Source organism: Symphalangus syndactylus, chromosome 9 (genome assembly GCF_028878055.3).
Source record: "Symphalangus syndactylus isolate Jambi chromosome 9, NHGRI_mSymSyn1-v2.1_pri, whole genome shotgun sequence".
NCBI classification, from domain to species: domain Eukaryota; kingdom Metazoa; phylum Chordata; class Mammalia; order Primates; family Hylobatidae; genus Symphalangus; species Symphalangus syndactylus.
Window position 1 is genome coordinate 61,490,521 of NC_072431.2, and position 19,533 is coordinate 61,510,053.

At 48.2% G+C, this 19,533-nt stretch overlaps 1 protein-coding gene and 1 pseudogene across 2 annotated transcripts in view; both read right to left on the reverse strand.

Moving 5' to 3' along the window:
• POR (cytochrome p450 oxidoreductase) overlaps window positions 1–17,263 on the reverse strand; it is a 70,149-nt gene extending 52,886 nt beyond the window's left edge. The window contains exon 1 of one of the 2 annotated variants that reach the window (XM_063646365.1): window positions 17,160–17,263. The gene's annotated coding sequence lies outside the window, so the exon portion shown is untranslated. Of the gene's footprint in view, window positions 1–10,148; window positions 10,253–17,159 lie in introns of those variants that run through there. The other variant, XM_055292798.1, reaches the window with a different exon arrangement.
• LOC129489750 (ribosomal protein uL30-like) lies at window positions 8,849–10,141 on the reverse strand (annotated as a pseudogene).
• Window positions 17,264–19,533: the final 2,270 nt, after the last annotated feature.

A 19,533-nucleotide genomic window follows, 5' to 3' on the forward strand; every position in this document is an offset into this window, starting at 1 on the left:
CTGTTGCAACTTTTTTGCAAATCTGAAACTATTTCAAAACAAAAAGTTAAAATTAAATACAGTTCAAAAGACCTACCGAGGCTGGGTAGGCTCATGCCTGTAATCCCAGCACTTTGGGAGGCCAAGGCAGGTGGATCACCTGAGGTCAGGAGTTAGAGACCAGCCTGGACAACATGGTGAAACCCCATCTCTACTAAAAACACAAAAAATTAGCCAGGCGTGGTGGCATGTGCCTATAATCCTGGCTGCTCCAGAGGCTGAGGCAGGAGAATTGCTTGAACCTGGGAGGCAGAGGTTGCCGTGAGCCAAGATTGTGCCATTGCACTCCAGCCTAGGCAACAAGACCGAAACTCTGCCCCCCAAAAAAAAAACAACAAAGGCCTATTGTATAACATGGTGACTACAGTTAGTAGCAATGTGTTGTACTCTTGAAGACTGCGAAGAGTAGATTTTAAGTGTTCTCACCACAAAAAAAGGTGTGAGGTAATGCATACGTTAATTAACTCAATTCAGCCATTCTACCAGACTTCAAAACAATATGCCATACACTATAAATACATACAACTGTGTCAATTAAAAAATTTAAAAGCATGTTTAGTGAAGAAAATGTGCTATATTTTAAAACATAAAATTAAAGAAAACATAATCTAAACTCTTATTTGGTTTCATTCTACCCATTTTTTACATGTATATTACAGGACATACTTTTCTTTTTTTTTTTTTTTTTGAGATGGAGCCTTGCTCTGTTGCCCAGACTGGAATGCAGTGGTGCCATCTCACTCAGCTCACTGCAACCTCCGCCTCCCAGGTTCAAGCGATTCTCCTGCCTCAGCCTCTCGAGTAGCTGGGATTACAGGTGCCTGCCTCCATGCTCGGTGCCTGCCTCCATGCTCCATACAATTTTTGTATCTGTAGTAGACATGGGGTTTCATTATGTTGGCCAGGCTGGTCTCAAACTCCTGACCTCATGATCCACCCACCCTGGCCTCCCAAAATGCTGGGATTACAGGTGTGAGCCACCGTGCCCGGCCATGTTTTTAACCTCATTGGTTTTATACTACATATAATTTTGTTCTACTTCTTTTCATATATTAAATTGTGAACATTTTCTCGTTATAGATTCTCAAATGTCATTATATTTTCACTATTACAATGTCAAGTTACAGTGCATTTTCTAGTACAGAAAAAAAGAAAAAAATTAAAATTGTTTTTAAAAAAAGTCATGAAAAACAGGATTGAGATATTTTCAACATAAGTCTTTGTACGCCACTGATAAGTTCCTTAAAATAGAAATTCTGGGCCGGGCGCGGTGGCTCACGCTTGTAATCCCAGCACTTTGGGAGGCTGAGGTGGGCGGATCACGAGGTCAGGAGATCGAGACCACGGTGAAACCCTGTCTCTACTAAAAATACAAAAAATTAGCCGGGAGTGGTGGCGGGCGCCTGTAGTCCCAGCTACTCGGAGAGGCTGAAGCAGGAGAATGGCGTGAACCCGGGAGGCGGAGCTTGCAGTGAGCCGAGATTGCGCCACTGCACTCCAGCCTGGGCGACAGAGCGAGACTCTGTCTCAAAAAAAAAAAAAAAAAAAAAAAAAAAAAAAAAGAAATTCTGGCCCAGGCACAGTGGTGCATGCCTGTAGTCCCAGCACTTTGGGAGGCCGAGGCAGGCAGATCGCTTAAGCTTAGGAGTTCAAGACTAGCCTGGGCAACAAAACAAATCCCTGTTTCTACAAAAAAGTACAACAAATAGCTGGGCGTGTTGGTGCACACCTGCAGTTCCAGCTACTCGGGAGGCTGAGGCATGAGAATCACTTGAACCTGGGAGGCGGAGGTTGCAGTGAGCCAAGATCGCACCACTGCACTCCAGCCTGAGCGGACAGAGCCAGAATTTGTCTCAAAAAAAAAAAAGAATTTCTGAATTTGTCTTAGAAATATTTCTGAATCAAAGGGAATAAATATTTTTAATGTCCCTGACTTACTGTCAAATTATTTTTCAAAAAGCAATTTATTTTTAAATTCTAGAATTTAAACACATGCCATGAATATCCAAGCACAGGTCACAGAGATGACCTAGAGTTGGTGTTCAGTACACTTTTTTGTTTTTCTTTTTTGAGACCGAGTCTTGCTCTATCACCCAGGCTGGAGTGCAGTGGTGTGATCTCAGCTCAGTGCAACCTCCACCTCCCGGGTTCAAGCGATTTTCCTGCCTCAGCCTCCTGAGTAGCTGGGATTACAGAGCGTGCACCACCATGCCCAGCTACTTTTTGTATTTTTAGTTTCACCATGTTGGCCAGGCTGGTCTTGAACCCCTGACCTCAAGTGATCTTCCCACTTCTCTGCAACATTTCTCTGCAGCTCTTCCTCTTCAAGGCACACTGCTAAGCTGGAGACAGGAGCAATTTCACAAAGCACTGTGTGCACAGAGGCCTAGCAGCGGGTGGAAGGATGAAAGCTGAAACACAGGAATTAATAAGCACTTAAGGGAGGCCATGACACCTGTGCCCCAGCAGGGAGGGCAAACTGAATTGAGTAGTGGCCTCTGCTTTTCTGGTGGAAGACACATCTTTACTTCCTTGCCAAAATAAACAGAACAGATGGCAGGAGCTGGTTCATGTGTGGGTGAGTCTGGTAGTGGTTAAGGAGGGCTTCCTGATGGAAACAACTCAAAGGGGAAGGAGACAGAGTAGGGAAGAGCACACACCAAAGCCAGAAGGGAAAATAGAGTCACGGCTTTAAAAGGAAAAACAGGGGCTGGGCGTGGAGGCTCACACCTGTAATCCCAGCACTTTGGGAGACCGAGGCGGGAGGATCACTTGAGGACAGGAGTTCAAGACCAGCCTGTCCAACGTGGTGAAACCCCGTCTCTACTAAAAATACAAAAAAATTAGCTGGGCGTGATGACAAGCGCCTGTAATCCCAGCTACTCAGGAGGCTAAGGCAGGAGAATCACTTGAACCTGGGAGGTGGAGGTTGCAGTGAGCCAAGATTGCACCACTGCACTATAGCCTGGGTGAGAGAGGGAGACTCTGTCTCAAATAAATACATAAATACATAAATAAAAAAATAAAATCGCACAATAAGTGGCCCTTTGTAACTGGCTTCTTTCACTTAGAATAATGTCTTCAAGGTCCATCCACGTTGTAGCATGCATAAGCCCTTCATTCCTCTTCATGCCTAAGTAACATTTCATTGTGTGGATATATCACATTTTGTTTATACATTCAATGGGTGATGGATACTTGGATTGTTTCCTTTTGGGGGCTGTTATAAATATTGTTGCTGGACAGGCACAGTGGCTCATGCCTGTAATCACAGCACATTGAGAGGCTGAGGCGGGAGGATCGATTGAGGCCAGGAGTTTGAGACCAGCCTGGGCAACACAGTGAAACCCCATCTCTACAAAAAATTAAAAAATTAGTGAGGTGTGGTGGTGCACACCTGTAGTCCCAGCTACTCAGGAGGCTGAGGTTAGATTATCACTTGAGCCCAGGAATTGGGGGTTACACAGTGAGATATGATCCCAACACTGCACTCCAGCCTGGGTGACAGAGCAAGACCGTGTCTTTAAAAAATAAATACATAAGGGCTGGGCAAGGTGGCTCATGCCTGTAATCCCAGCACTCTGGGAGACCAAGGTGGGTGGATCACCTGAGGTCAGGAGTTGGAGACCAGCCTGACCAACAGGGAGAAACCCTGTCTCTACTAAAAATACAAAATTAGACGGGCGTGGTAGCACATGCCTATACTTCCAGCTACTTGAGAGGCTACTTGGCAAGTGACATACGTGACTTCCTCTCACAGACCATTACCCGAAGTTAACTTCAAGAGGGCTTAGAAATGTGTGGGAGCCCAGAAACACGCAGTGAACGTATGTCTGCTGCAGGTGTCCAGGACTAGCTCAAGGTGACAGGGAACTGGAGGCACAACTGGTGGGAGTCTAGTTGCTCAAGAACTCATGACCTATAAACCTGATTTTTTAAAACTGAGATAGAAGTCAGGCGCGGTGGCTCACACCTGTAATCCCAGTACTTTGAGAGACCGAGGCGGGTGGATACCAGCCTGGCCAACACAGTGAAACCCTATCTCTACTAAAAAAACAAAAATTAGCCAGGTATGGCAGTGTGTGCCTGTAATCCCAGCTACTCCGGAGGCTGAGGCAGGAGAATCGCTTGAACCCAGGAGGTGGAGGTTGTGGTAAGTGGAGATTGTTCTACTGTACTCCAGCCTGGGCAACAGAGCAAGACTCCATCTCGAAAAAAAAAAAAAAAAAGAAAGAAACCTGAGATAGAGACTGGGAGCAGTGAGTGGCTCATGCCTCAGGCCGAGGAGGGCAAGATCACTTGAGGTCAGGAGTTCGAGACCAGTCTGGCCAACATGGTGAAACTCCGTCTCTACTAAAAATACAAAAATTAATTGGGCGTGGTGGTGGGCACCTGTAATCCCAGCTACTCGGGAGGCTGAGGCAAGAGAATCACTGGAAGCCGGGAGGCAGAGGTTACAGTGGGCTGAGATTGGGCCACTGCACTCCAGCCTGGACCACAGAGCGAGAGTCAGTCCCAAACAAAAAAAAACTGAGACAGAACTCACACACCATAAAATTCATCATTTTAAAGTGTAAAATTCAGTGGTTTTCACTATATTCACCCACTGTGCAAGCATCACCACTACCAGATTCCAGAACATCTTCATACCCCCAAAAGGAAATCCCACACTCATCAGCAGTCACTTCCCACTCCTGACCTGGTTTTTGTTTTTTGGGGGTTTTTTTTGAGACAGGGTCTCACTCTGCCAGCCAGGCTGCTGTACAGTGGCGTGATCACAGCCCAGCCTCCTGCGTTGCTGGGGCTACAGGCGCCCACCACCAAGCCCCGTTAATTTTTTGTATTTTTTGTTAAGATACGGAGTTTCGCCATGTTGCCCAGGTTGGTCTTGAACTCCTGGGCTCAAGCCATTAGCCCGCCTCAATCTCCCAAAGTGCTGGGATTACAGGTGTGAGCCACCAAGCCCGGCCCTGATTTGTTTTTAACTAATGAACAGAGTGAGTTGTCTAAGAGAATACCTTCCCCTCTTATAATGTAATGTACATGTAGTAACAGCATGTGGTAAGCACTCACAATATGACAGTCTGCTGTTTCATTTCATCCTTACAACACTGCTCTGACATACAGGAGCTGTAATTGTCACAAAGGTTAAAGGAACTTGTCCAACATCAGGGAATCGATAAATGGTGGAACCAGGATTCAAACCCAGACCAACTGTCTCCAGAGCTATTCTATCAACCATCTGTCTACCCTTCAAGACCTTTTTAGGACACGGCAAAGTTACAGGTAGAAGTAGCCTCACTGAATGACCTGGGGTTCATTTTGCAGCTGACATCCTGGCCACATCATCAGATGACAGCACTGCCCAAGATGAAATAATCCCTGCAGAAGGACACAGGATTGGTCTCATGTCTGGGTGGAGCTATCCCGCACCCCTATAACCCTGGTGCTCATCAGACTTGGCATAACATGAGCGCTCAATATTTTTGTTTTTGTTTTGAGACGGAGTTTCGCTCTTGTTGCCCAGACTGGATGGAATGCAATGGCGCAACCTCAGCTCACCGCAACCTCTCCCCTCCGGGTTCAAGCGATTCTCCTGCCTCAGCCTCCCACGTAGCTGGGATTACAGGCATGCGCCACCACGCCCGGCTAATTTCATATTTTTAGTAGAGACAGTTTTCTCCATGTTGGTCAGGCTGGTCTCGAACTCCCGATCTCAGGTGATCTGCCCGCCTCGGCCTCCCAAAGTGCTGGGATTACAGGCGTGAGCCACCACGCCCAGCCGGCACTCAATATTTGTTTGCTGAATGACTAAATGAACAGAATCTCCCAGACCAGAGTCAATGCTTCTCCCTCAATGGCACAGCACACTGGCCCTTCAGCCAGGAGCATCGGAACAGAGCCGTGCTGCTTTCTAAGACCTCTTGGCTCTGCCTGAGATCACCTACTAAAAGCTAAGCTTTTCAAATATCACAGGAAAAATAGCAGGGGGCCAGGTGCAGTGGCTCATGCCTGTAATTCCAGCACTTTGGAAGGTCAACAGAATGATCGTTTGAGCCCAGGAGTTTGGGATCGGCCTAGGCAACATAGCAAGACCCCATCTCTGCAAAAAGAAAGAAAGAAAAACTAGCCAAGCATGGTGGCGTGTGCCTGTAGTCCCAGCTACTTGGAAGGGCTTAAGGAGTTTGAGACTGCAGTGAGCAACGATCCTGGGTGACAGAGCAAGTGTCCTGCCTTAAAAAAAAAAAGAGAGAGAAAAGAAAAAGAAAAAAAGCAGGACACTGTACGTGGGAGGTACTAAAAGCTTCAGAGCCTTCACTTTGGACTGGCTGCCTCTCACTCTGGCACAAGATCGCTCCTCACTCTGCCAGATTCTCAAGTTTCACTCCTGCCTGCTAAAATAATCGCTCTGATTCCATTCTCTTGCTCACACCTCCCAAAGAACTGCCCTTACAGAATTTACAACTGAGCCTGAATCTCTCAGCCTCTTACCTAGATGGGACCCAGAAAGGGTCACCTGTGGGAACACTCCTGTTCTTGAAAACAGCACCTCCACCCTGGCCTAGGCCAACATCATCTTTCATCTTGTTGGTCTTTTCCACACACAAGAGTAGTCCCAGCACCTCGAAGAGAGCTTGGCATATACGTTGCTCTCTACAAATACTTGCTGAGTACACGGGCTGCTGACCATTGGTTTATTCAATGATCCTCATGTAAAGGCCCAGGGAAAAGCACTTTTTTAAAAAAAATTTAAGAGATGGGGGTCTTGCTCCATCACCCAGGCTGCAAAGTAATGGTGCAATCATAGCTTACTACAGCCTTGAACTCTCAGGCTCAAGTGATCGTCCTGCTTCAGCCTCTTGAGTAGCTGGGACTACAGGTGCACACCACCATGCCTGGCTAATTTTTTAAATGTGTATTTTCTTGTTGAAGGGACAGGGTCTCTCTCTCTCTTGCCCAGGCTGGTCTCAAACTCCTGGCCACAGGTGATCCTCCTGCCTCAGCCTCCCAGAGTGCTGGGACCACAGACATGAGCCATCGCGCCCAGCTGAAAAATACTAACGAGAAACTGGTCGGCTTCCTTTTTCCAATAATGCTTGCTATGTAACCCCATCCTTCTTTGCCTTGGCATCTAGGAAGCTCTGGACAGAGCTGTGTGCTCAACCACAAGAGCTTCCCTGGACTGCTTTTTGACACCATCACCTCCCAGAGTCCTTTTCTCAATTACCAGGCTCTCAGCTTTCAGTTACCCCTCTGGTTTTTGGCTTGGTTGGGGAAAGCATGGAACGTGAAATTCAACAAACTCACAACCCAGTTGAGCTACAAAAGGCCAACAGACCTTGGTTCAAAACCTAGATATGCCACCTACGCACTCTGGGATCCTGGGCACACGATTTATCACAGTCCATCTCCGGGATGACCATCCTCACAGTGCTATGTTGGTTACATGAGACAGAAACACCCAGCACAGACACTCAATGGTTACACTCAACTCCTTTCATTTTCATTAGAATGTTCTATTATTTATTTATTTGGGGAATTTTCTATTTTTCGTTTATTACTGTATATTTTGAGATGGGGTCTCACTCTATCACCCAGGTTGGTGTGCGGTGGTCTGATCATGGCTCACTGCAGCCTCAACCTCCCTGGGCTCAGGTGATCCTCCCACCTCAGCCTCCCAAGTAGCTGGGATGACAGGCACACACCACCACACCCAGCTAATTTTTAAACACTGATGTTTAAAAACACTAATTTTTAAATAGAGACGGTATTTTGCCATGTGGCCCAGGATGGTCTTGAATTCCCGGGCTCTAGTGATCCGTCCACCTTGGCCTCCCACAGTGCTAAGATTATAAGCATGAGCCACTGCGCCAGGCCCTAGAATTTTTTAAATAAACAAATTTATTCAAGTCTTCAGCATCCAGGTAACTGATCTAGAAAGATTTAGAAAGAGTCAGAATATTCTTCTTAAATTATAAAATGATTACTGAATAAATTATCAACTACAGAAGGAACTTGAGACACAGTTTGTTTTTTTTTTGCAGAGACAAGTGAGCATTTATTTTTGTGCCTTTCTTCCTATGTGTATTTCAAGTCTTTTTCAAGGCCCCAGGAATCTCCGGATTCAATTATGTCCCCGGGCTCGGTCGACTGTTGCAGGAATCTTAGGGAGCCTTGTACAAATGCTAGAGTTACTCATTTACCAACATTAAACCCTAGGATAGAAGATGCAACAAAGCAGGACTCCTTTCTCCATGAAATGTGATTTCAGACGAGGCGGCAGCCAATGTAGAAAACACTGGAATTTTTCCTTGGAAATGGACTGTGATGAGAGGTGCCTGCCATCAACGTAAGCTACTGTCTTTTCTTTTCTTTTCTTTTTTTTTTTTTTTTTTTTTTTTTTGAGATAGAGTTTCACTCTTGTTGCCCAGGCTGGAGTACAAAGGTGCGATCTTGGCTCACCACAACCTCCGCCTCCCGGGTTCAAGCAATTCTCCTGCCTCAGCCTCCTGAGTAGCTGGGATTACAGGCGTGTGCCACCACGCCCAGCTAATTTTTGTATTTTTAGTAGAGACGGGGTTTCTCCATGTTGGTCAGGCTGGTTTTGAACTCCGGACCTCAGGTGATCCGCCCGCCTCAGCCTCCCAAAGTGCTAGGATTACAGGCGTAAGCCACCGGGCCTGGCCAGCCACTGTCTTTCCTTTGACCCTTCCTTTCCAGTTTTTGAAGATAAAGCAGGAAATAATCTTCTCTGAAGATACTTGATAAAAATTCGGCCCCGCCCACCCGCCCCCCAAAATAACACAAGCTTCCACTTCATTGATAAAAATTTACTGTAGTTTGGCACCTGGCTCTAGTCCAGCTGGGAGATGAGCTGATTGATGCACAGACCCCAAGGAGATGGAGGTGTGCCAATCTCCTTCAGGAAGTCCACTCTATTTTTGGTAGCATGACAGGCCACCGAGAGGTGGAAAGGGCACAAGAACCATGGGATCTCCTGGAAATGCTTCCTTGGGAAGGCAATTTCATGAATGAGGTCTTCCAAGCAAATGACACCAAACTTTCCCAGGTGCTCCTCAATCACTCTGTTGTCAGAGGGATGGTCTTATTCTTGACCTTGGCTTGTCTACGTTTCAAAATGAGTTCCCGGACAGACTTCAGATTTGGAAATCCCCAGGTCACATAAGGTTCCACTATACGCAGCATTTTTAGTTCTGGGGGGTGACTTTTACAAAGACAACTACTAAAAATTTTCTTTAGGTGAAGTCTTGCAATGGTTCTCTGCACCAGTAAACTCACGCCATCAATCCTTTCGATGAGTACAACAAAGGCCAAGGAATGTTTATCTGGCGATTCCAAGGCGTGAGGTTTTACTTCTAGTGGTCTAAGAAGCACCTTGTCATGTTTCTGCCGCCAGGAATCATGTAGGAATTATTCCAGTCATTTAAACCTGAGCCCTTTTCCTTTCCTCTGTTCCTCCTCTGCCAAAAGTGCCTGCTTTGACTGGGTGGCTTTGAGGCCTTGATAAGCCTTCTGCTTTCAGATTTTCTGGAGCCAAAGGGATTTTTCTTTGCTCCTGCTTTGCCATCTTTCTAGTGTTGTAGCTACTGAATATGCACAACCCCAACACTGACACAAAATTTTATACCTGGATGGAAAACTAAAGTCCTACCAAAAGTTCCTACTGTACCTTGGAATAATCTTCAAAAGTACAGACGAGGCCAGGCGCAGTGGCTCACGCCTGTAATCCCAGCACTTCGGAAGGCCGAGGCGGGCAGACTGCTTCAGGCCAGGTGTTCGAGACCAGCCTAGGCAACATGGTGAAACCCCAACTGTACTAAAATTACAAAAAATTAGCCAGGCGTGATGAGGCACCAGAATTGTCTGAATCCAGGAGGCAGAGGTTGCAGTAAGCCGAGATTGCGCCACTGCACTCCAGCCTGGGTGACAGAGTGACAGGCTCTGCCTCAAAAAAAAAAAAAAAAAAATACAGATCAGACCCAGTTTTGACATCTGAGCTCAGTCAAAATGCAGAAGAAAGCTCAGCAGTAAACTTGGGGGGGATAGAAGCCATATTTATTCATTCATCCATTCATCCAAGTGCCTACCTTATGCCTGGCGTTGTTCTATGCCCCAGCTTACACTCGCAGAAATGATACGGAGGTTCCCTGTTCTCAACTGAATTCACCTTCTAGTCCAACCGTATTGCTACTAGGGAGGGGAGAATTAAGACACCTTTTATTAAGTCACTGTTTATCCTTTATGAAAGCAGGTGGAGAAGAAAACATGCAATAAGACAGTGACAGTGACTGGGCACAGTGGCTCATGCCTATTATCCCAGCACTTTGGGAGGCTGAGCTGGGTGGACCACTTAAGGCCAGGAGTTCGAGACTGGCCTGGCCCACATGGTGAAACCCTGTCTCTACTAGAAATACAAAAATTAGCCAGGTGTGGAGGCATGCACCTGTAGTGCCAGCTACTCAGGAGGCTGAGGCATGAGAATCACTTGAACCTGACAGGCGGAGGTTGCAGTGAGCCAAATCGTGCCACTGCACTCCAGTCTGGGCGAAGAGAAAGGAGGGGTGACCGAAGCAGGGTTTCAAGATCAACTAGCAATGGTACCATGGACAGATCTTGGGACGTAGTGGGGAGGGGAAGAGAGGGAGAATTACGGGTCAATTAAGGGTCAGGGCAGCAGGAAGTGACAAGGGGCTACAGTAAAACCACAGCACTGGAAAGAGATTCAAAGGGCTGGACGTGGTGGCTCACGCCTGCTGTAATCCCAGCACTTTGGGAGGCTGAGGCAGGCAGATCGCCTGAGGTCAGGAGTTCAAGACCAGCCTGGCCAACACAGTGAAACCCTGTCTCTACTAAAAATACAAAAATTAGCTGGGCGCGGTGCCGCGCGTCTATAATCCCAGCTACTCGGGAAACTGAGGCAGGAGAATCACTTGAACCTGGGAGGCAGAGGTTGCAGTGAGCCGAGATTGTGTCACTGTACTCTGAAGAACAAAGCGAGAATGTCTCAAAAAAAAAGAAAAAAAAAAAAAAGACTAAAAACTTACAGGACTTGGTGGTGGTGGGAGACCCAGAATGGAGAGGAAGTTAAAAGGGACAAGAGTCTTTTGTCCTTGGAGCTTCAGGGCCCAGGAAGTCGGTGAGGCCACTGACAGAGCTCTTGTTGTGGAGGTTTTGGGTAGATGGGCCGGGAACTTTTGATCACTGCTGTGACACTGAATGACTCCTGAGTTTGCAAATCACATTACGTAAGGAACGCGTCCAACGTGTCCATGTTAGACTGTGGTTTTGTGAGCAGTCAAAGGGTCTGAAGCCCTTCACCAAAAACAACAGTGGCTTTTCTTCACAAGACCACAAATACCTGATGGAACATTTCTGATGCCAAACTGCACTCTGAATGATCCAGGGCACCACTGGCTAATGCACTCTCCTGTGTATTCAAGAACTGCCATCCCTGTTTGCAGTGTTGAAAACTCAACCCAAGTGACCTACAGTCACTACGTATGAGTTCGGAAAGTTCAGAAAGGTGACAGTAGTTCACGTGTTCCTAAACAACCCTGCAAACCTTTGTACAGGCCCGGCCTACCCAATGCACTGATTATGCATGCCCATGAAGATCAAAGTATCACTAGGACACAGTGCTCTAAGAACACCGGCATCAACACGGCAGAGGTGATGTGACACTGAGCTCAGAAACAGGGCTGGAGGAAAAAGTGCCGAAGATAAAACGAGGGCAGATAAATAGAATGAGTAAGCACTGTTCCTAACTTTCACCTAGAAATAAATTAGATCTGTTCCAAATTAGAGGACACGCCCCACAGTGCCCCATCTTCCTCCTCATTACTACATCCAAGTAGACAAAAGGCAACTTTTCCCCTTCTATTCTCCTACCAGATGCCTCCTAAAGAATTCAATTCTTATAAGCTGGACATGGTGGCTCACGCCTGGTAATCCTAGCACTTTGGGAGGCTGAGGCAGGTGGATCACTTGAGGTTAGGAGTTTGAAACCAGCCTGGCCAACACAGTGAAACCTCATCCCTACTAAAAATACAAAAAAAAATTAGCCGGGCGTGGTGGCACGCGCCTGTAATCCCAGCTACTTGGGAGGCTGAGGCAGGAGAATTGCTTGAACCTGGAAGGCAGAGGTTGCAGTGAGCCAAGATCACACCACTGCACTCCAGCCTAGGCAAAAGAGTGAGACCCTGTCTCAAAAAAAAAAAAAAAAAATTCAACTCTTGGAGAACAGTCCACAGCTGACAGCACCACAGTTTGGCCACCAACATATTCTAGGTTAGTCTTGAAACTGACGCATTTCGGGAAACTATGTGTACAATTCTCTCAGCTATGTACAGATGCTGCACAAAGGAGATCCGAATGCCACACCCTCCAGCACTCCAATTAAAGGACAATTCTTAGATATCCCCCTATCCAAGTCACCTCTTTAACAAGTGAAATAAATAAGCTTCCCACATCAACAGTTTGCTGCACAAACCACCAGAAGAATCAGGTTCCCCAGGGCTTTGTTCACAACACGTCCAAGCATCAACTGAGTTGCCACACCAACCAGCGTCAGGAGTAACAGTTACTGGGCTGGGCACAGTGGCTCATGCCTGTAATCCCAGGGTTTTGGGAGGCTGAGATAGGAGGTTCACTTGAGGCCAGGAGTTTGAAACTAGCCTGGGCAACATAGCCAGACCCCACTTTTACAAATAACAATAAATAAATAAATATAGAGAGAGGAGAGAGAGAAAAGGAAAGAAAGAAAGAAACTGATGAACGTGGCTCCAGTGAACCCAACCAACTGGAGCCACCAATCTGCAAAGAACCATGGTCTGCCCCATGGAACTCCACCATCTTCTCTCCCCCTTTTATGCATACACACACACACACACACAAACATGTGCACGCACAGACGCAGAGAGGCGTGTGCACACTAATCCCAACAAGAACACAACTGACACAAACATCTCGCTTGGGGAGGAAAAACTTTTAAGATGTAGAGCTCTAAAACAGTATGACTACAAATTTAGACACAGTAAAAATTTCCCAAATGGTTGTTCATTCACCCAGAGAGGATATTAGGCAGTAAGAGAATATTCAATACAAGAAAACACCGTTCCTGAGCCGGACATGGTGGCGGGCGCCTGTAATCCCAGCTACTCAGGGGGCTGAGGCACAAGAATTGTTTGAACCCAGCAGACAGAGGTTGCAGTGAGCCAAGATCGCACCACTGCACTCCAGCCTGGGTGACAGAGTGAGACTCTGTCTAAAAAAAAAAAAAAAAAAAAAAACACTGCTCTGAGCTAGTCACTTAGCCCTGACCTTTTAAAACACCTCCCCATCTCTTCGCATGGTTCCTAGGACCATTTCAGACAAGTGCCACCATGCGACCTCAGCCTCATGCAATCTATACCCTACATGCCCCCAGAGCTGGTGTGCCTGGGTGGGCTCAAAGAACTCCTAGCAATCCTCTGAGACCCAACTCAAACATCACCTCTCCCCTGGAGCCCTGCTATGGAAACAAACAGCAGGCTCAGCACTAATAAAAGCCTCGCCCCCTCATCTTGAGAATGAATGCAACACACTGTGCCATTCTTGTTGAATCGTATGCTTGCTTCCCTCCCTGTGACAGTTCTCAAGTGCCCGAACCAGAACCTACACATATCCTAAGGCCGGATGTGTGCTTTTTTATGTGTCATGCTACAGCGCCAAGAAAAGGAAGAAGGACCCACTGTTGAAAGGGTAACACGTTCTGAGCTGTCCCAGAGGCAGGTGGAGTGGGGATTCTTTCTCTGACTTTAGTGATGAAGACACTAAGGCTTGGTATAGGTCAGTGGCCTCTGCAAGCAGGTAAGTGACCTCTGACTCAGATGCTTCTCCCACCTGCCCAGTGGGTCCAAATTTCTGCCCGATGCCAGATGACAAAACTGCACAGCAAAACAAGTTGTTGTTTTTGGGGTTTTTGTTTTTTTTGTTTTTTTTTTTTAAGACAGTCTTACTCTTCACCCAGGCTGGAGTGCAGCGGTGCAATCTCGGCTCACTGCAACCTCCACTTCCCGGGTTCAAGTGATTCTTCTGCCTCAGCCTCCTGAGTAGTTGAGATTACAGGTGCACACCACCACACCCGGCTAATTTTTGTGTTTTTAGTAGAGACGGGGTTTCACCATGTTGGCCAGGCTGGTCTCGAACTCCTGACCTCAAGTGATCTGCCTGCCTCGGCCTCCCAAAGTGCTGGGATTACAGGCGTGAGCCACTGTGCCCAGTCAATTTTTTTTTTTTTTTTTTTTTTTTTTACAGAGACGGAGTTGTCGTGTTACCCAGGCTGGTCTCGAACTCCTGGACTCAAGCAATTCACCCAACTTGGTCTCCCAAAGTGCCGGAATTACAGGCGTGAGCCACTGTTCCCAGCCTAGAATTGGCCTTTCAAAGTCTTTTAAGGCGGTAGCCACCTGGGAGGCTGTGTGCTAATGAGCACAAAATCTTTGGCCAGGTGGTGGGTACTTGTAATTCCAGCTACTCAGGAGGCTGAGGCAGAATTCAAGCAAGGAGAATTGCTTGAACTTGGGAGGCAGAGGCTGCAGTGAGCCCACTGTGCTCCAGCCTGGGCGACAGAGTGAGACTCCATCTCAAAAAAAGAAAGGAAAAGAAAAGAAAATTGTCATTTCTCCATTTCACCTTTTTCTAACTTTAATTTTTAAGTGAGTCTGACATATAATAAAAAGTTAAATGCCAACATGCTCAATTGAGGCCACACACAGTGCCAGTGCCAGAGCTTGACCTCTGTTTCTCTGGCTCCTCCCTAAAGCACAAGGACATCCAGGCTTTTGTAGGGGCGGCCAGCCTCTCTGGAACCATGAAAGGTCCTGTAACTTCATGAGCTTCCATCAGAAAAAAAAAAAAAAAAACAAAGAAGAAATAAGAAAGCCAGGCACGGTGGCTCACACCTGTAATCTCAGCACTTTAGGAGGTCAAAGCAGGAGGACCACTTGAACCCAGGAATTCGAGACCAGCCTGGGCAACATGGCAAAACCAAATCTCTACAAAAACATTTAAAAAATTAGCTGGGTGTGGTAGTGCGTGACTGTACTCCCAGCTACTTGGGAGGCTGAGGAGGGAGGACTGCTTGAATCCTGGAGGTTGAGGCTGCAGTGAGCTATGATTGCGCCACTGCACTCCAGCCTGCACGACACAGTGAGACCCGTCTCAAAAAAAAAGTTACTTAGGAGCTAAATTATTTTTAACTTGAAATGTTCCATGGACTTCACGAGTAAATGTTCTGGATTTGCCAAGCAGTTTTGATTTCAACTGGCCTGTCTCCTAATTATACACAGACTTACCTAACACAGATCCTGATTTTCAAGGGGTTAAGGGTGGATCAACCCAGAGTCAACCAATAGCAGGTCCTAAAATTCAGGTTTGTCTGGCAGCAAACGTCCTCCGTGGCATTTACAAACTCCTACTACCCAGGACGATCCACACCTGATTTACATTGGCTGCGGTCAATGCTGCTGTTTTCAGGAATATCCCTGGGTTGTTTCATTTCAAATCTACCTATTATTTTTTCAAGTGCTGGACCTGAAGAATTTTGGAAAATTAAGACCACTCCTAAGTTTCCACACCACCACGCAACTGGCAGCTAGCATCCCATTCTCTGAAATGCGGATGTTGTACAAATACTTTTTATAATAAGCTATCTGCTTAGCGAAACAGTTTCTAACATTAGATGGTATGAAGGCCATAAGTAGCTCAAAAACCACTGTCTTAAAAGGAAAATAAGAACTCCTAAGACAGCCCTCCTCCCAAAAAAAAGGAAGTGGACCTTTCTGGGTTCCCTGGTTTACTAACTGGGCCTTTGGAGCTGTTCTCCTGACCAAGCCAACCCCATAACCACTCAAAAGGGATTTCCGTAGGTAGAACTTGCTAATGGTTAATGAATCAATGCCTTCTCCATAAAACAAGGCCCGAGGAATTACGGCAGTGAACAACGGTGGGGATACTGGATCCCAGAGGGTTCCAGAAACGTTCTGCTTACAAGGAGGATTAAAGTTCTTGATGCCACTCTCTGGGACCCTGTCTCGATCCTCAGAATCTCAACCCTGTGGGGAGAGCAGGATGGCTGTCTTACTAACAGACCCACTGATCAGAAAACAGAGGCTCCGGGAGGTATCTTGCTATTGTGCCAAGAATCAAAGCCAGGGCCACCCAGCCCAGTCCTGTTTCCCTTTGTGCTGGCATCATTCTCCAGCTTGGCCAAGCTGACGCAAGGCAAGGCTGCAGCTTTAAGGGCTTAAGAGAGGAGACAGCCACTTTCATTGAAACAGCCCCAAACTCCTTATTACTGGTCACCAGTTTACACAAGGGTAACTCGCTTTGAAAAACAATATGCAAAAAGTCGAGGTCAAGCTCACTGAAACCTCTACTCTCCTCCCCCTGGCGCCCAAGAGACCTTGAACTCTTACCCAATTGCTCCCCCGAGCTAAGGGTGTCCCGGCTCCCCCAGGAGAGCCGGGTACCTGTGTTGTGGGGGCCGCCGAGACACCTGCCTGCGAGGGGCATTGCCCTCAGGGATGCAGGCCAGGCTGAGGGGCTCCCGTGATCCATCGACTCAGCCCACCTGATGCTGCAGGGTTAGATTCGGGTCCCATTAGCATGCATCGAGCGCCTCTCACGTTAAGTACCCCCAGAATTCGCTGCCTCCCGAGGCCCATTCATTGTACAGATGGGGAAACTGAGGCTCGGAGAGTTGAAGTGGCTTAGCCCGTGGGGGGCGGCGGCGCGGGGACTGGACCCCGAGCCCTGAGATACCGAGCCCTAACCCTCAGCCGAGGACCTGCCGGGCTTTCTCGGCCCAGGCTGTGGTAAAGTCGACCCTCAGGCTGTTGCGGGAGGTCAGCTCTAGGGGAAGGGCGGCGCGGAGGTGGGCCGGGGTGGGAGCCATGCCTTCCGCCCGAGCGTCGGGCGAGACGCGCAGCGTCCCGGCCCGAGGGCCCACCCCGACGCAGAGAGCCAGGCGGCCGCGGCGAACTGAGGCGCCCGGCAAACCCCAAGTCCCGGGGCCCGACCTCACCCACCCCGCCGTCGCCGCGAAAGCTAGCACTCACCGCTGGCAGCCTGGCTGCTCTCTGGAGGCACCTGGGCAGGGCGCAGGCCCGCACCACTGAGGCGCTACCACCGCCTGCGCCGGCCGCGGGGGCGGGGGCGTGGCCATTGGGCCGCCGCCCCGCCCACTCGAGCCGCGCGTGCATTCCCGGAGCCCCCGCGCTTCCCCCTGCAAATTTGCGCTCTTGGTACGGCCCGGCCCGGCCACGCCCCCTCGCGGCTCGGCTGGGTTGCCCCGCGGAGAAATGAAAGTGCGTGGTTCCGGGGGTGGCTGAGTCGCCTGGCGACGGCGGCTGCGGCTTCTACAGCTCCGACCCTGCAGTTCACCGGGACGGCTGCCCACCCTCCCGGGGGTCACCGCAGAACCGTGGCTGTGCGCCCACCGGTCTAGCCTCCTCCTTCAGGCCGCCGCTTGCTTGTGATCGCCACATTGTCTCCTCCGCGGCCCTGTTTCCTCACCTGAAATTGGCGAGGCTTCAGGCCCAGGTCGTCTCCCTGGCTTCCCTCCATCCAGCCTGATGACGGAGGGCGCGCGTTTGTTTTTAGAGACAGGGTCTCGTTCTGTCGCCCAGGCTAGAGTGCAGTGGTGCAGTCACAGCTCACTGCAGCCTTCAACTCCTGTGCTCAGGCGATTCTCCCACTTCAGCCTCCCAGTAGCTGGGACTACAGGCGCGCCACCATACCTAGCTAATTTTATTTTATTTGAAGAGATGCAGTCTCGCTGTGATGCCCAAGCTGGTCTCGAACTGGTCTCAAGTGATCCTCCCTCCTCGGCCTCTCAAAGCGCTGCGATTACAGGCGTGAGGCCCCACACACTGCCTAGAGCTCGCATTTGAAGGCTGGCCTGTTGGGGGTGGGAAGTGACCAAGCAGGTGGCAAGCCCTGGATGGGAGAGGAGTTGGGGGATACAGAGAGCTTCTGGGGTTTGAAAAGTCTGGCAGCCTTGGTTGGGGGGTATGAAGCCCACCTCTGCCTCCTGCTATGGTTTATACTTTACAGGGTCATGAAGATTAAGTGATATAACCTTTGTTCCTAAAGGATTTAGAGCAGGGCATTACTAAGTGTTCTCATCGCCATTGTTATTATTACTACTACTAGTATTACTAGCTGTGCTGTGAATTCCTTTTGCAACACTGTGCAACTCACTTCTCTCAGAGTCCCTTCTCCATCTTTTAAAAATAGCCCAGGCGCGGTGGCTCACGCCTGTAATCCCAGCACTTTGGTAGGCCGAGGTGGGTGGATCACCTGAGGTCAGGAGTTCGAAACCAGCCTGACCAACATAGCAAAACCCCGTCTCTACTAAAAATACAAAAATTAGCCGGGCATGGTGGCGGGTGCCTGTAATCCCAGCTACTGGGGAGGCTGAGGCAGGAGACCCACTTGAACCCGGGAGGCAGAGGTTGCAGTGAGCCCAGTTCACACGACTGCACTCCAGTGTGGCCGACAGAGTGACACTCGGTTTCACACAAAAAAATAAAAATTAATATGTAAAATAATACATAAATATACATTTATATATTTGTTATATTTATATATTATATATAATATATAAATAATTTATATATTATATATAATATATAAATAATTTATATAACATGTTATTTATTTTTTGAAACAGGGTCTCCTTTTGTCACTGAGGCTGGAAGAATATAGCCTCGACCTCCTGGGCTCAGGTCATCCTCCTGCCTCAGCCTCCCTAGTAGCTGGAATTACAGGCATGTGCCACCACACCCGGCTAATTTTTGTATTTTTATTTTTCATTTTAAAGAAAGTTGATTGAAATTTTTTTGTAGAGATGGTGTTATGCCATGTTTCCCAGGCTGGTCTCAAACTTCAGACCTCAAGCAGTCCTCCCACCTTGGCCTCCCAAAGTGCTGAGATTACAGGTGTGAACACTGCACCTAGCCTAATTTTTAATTTTTTTTTGTTGTTGTTGTTGTTGGAGACAGAGTCTGGCTCTGTCGCCCAGGCTGGAGTGCAGTGGCTCGATGTCTGCTCACTGCAAGCTCCGCCTCCTGGGTTCACGCCCTTTACCTGCCTCAGCCTCCCGAATAGCTGGGACTACAGGCGCCCGCCACTGTGCCCAGCTAATTTTTTTGTATTTTTAGTAGAGACAGGGTTTCACTGTGTTAGCCAGGATGGTCTCGATCTCCTGACCTCATGATCCGCCCGCCTCAGCCTCCCAAAGTGCTGGGATTACAGGCATGAGCCACCACGCCCAGCAATTTTTAAATTTTTTGTAGGGACAGAGTCTTGCTATGTTGCCCAGGCTGGTCTTGAACTCCTGGCCTCAAGGGATCCCTTGCCTTGGCCTCCCAAAGTGCAGGAATTACAGGTGTGAGCCACCATTCCCATCCACTCTTCATCTTTAAAATA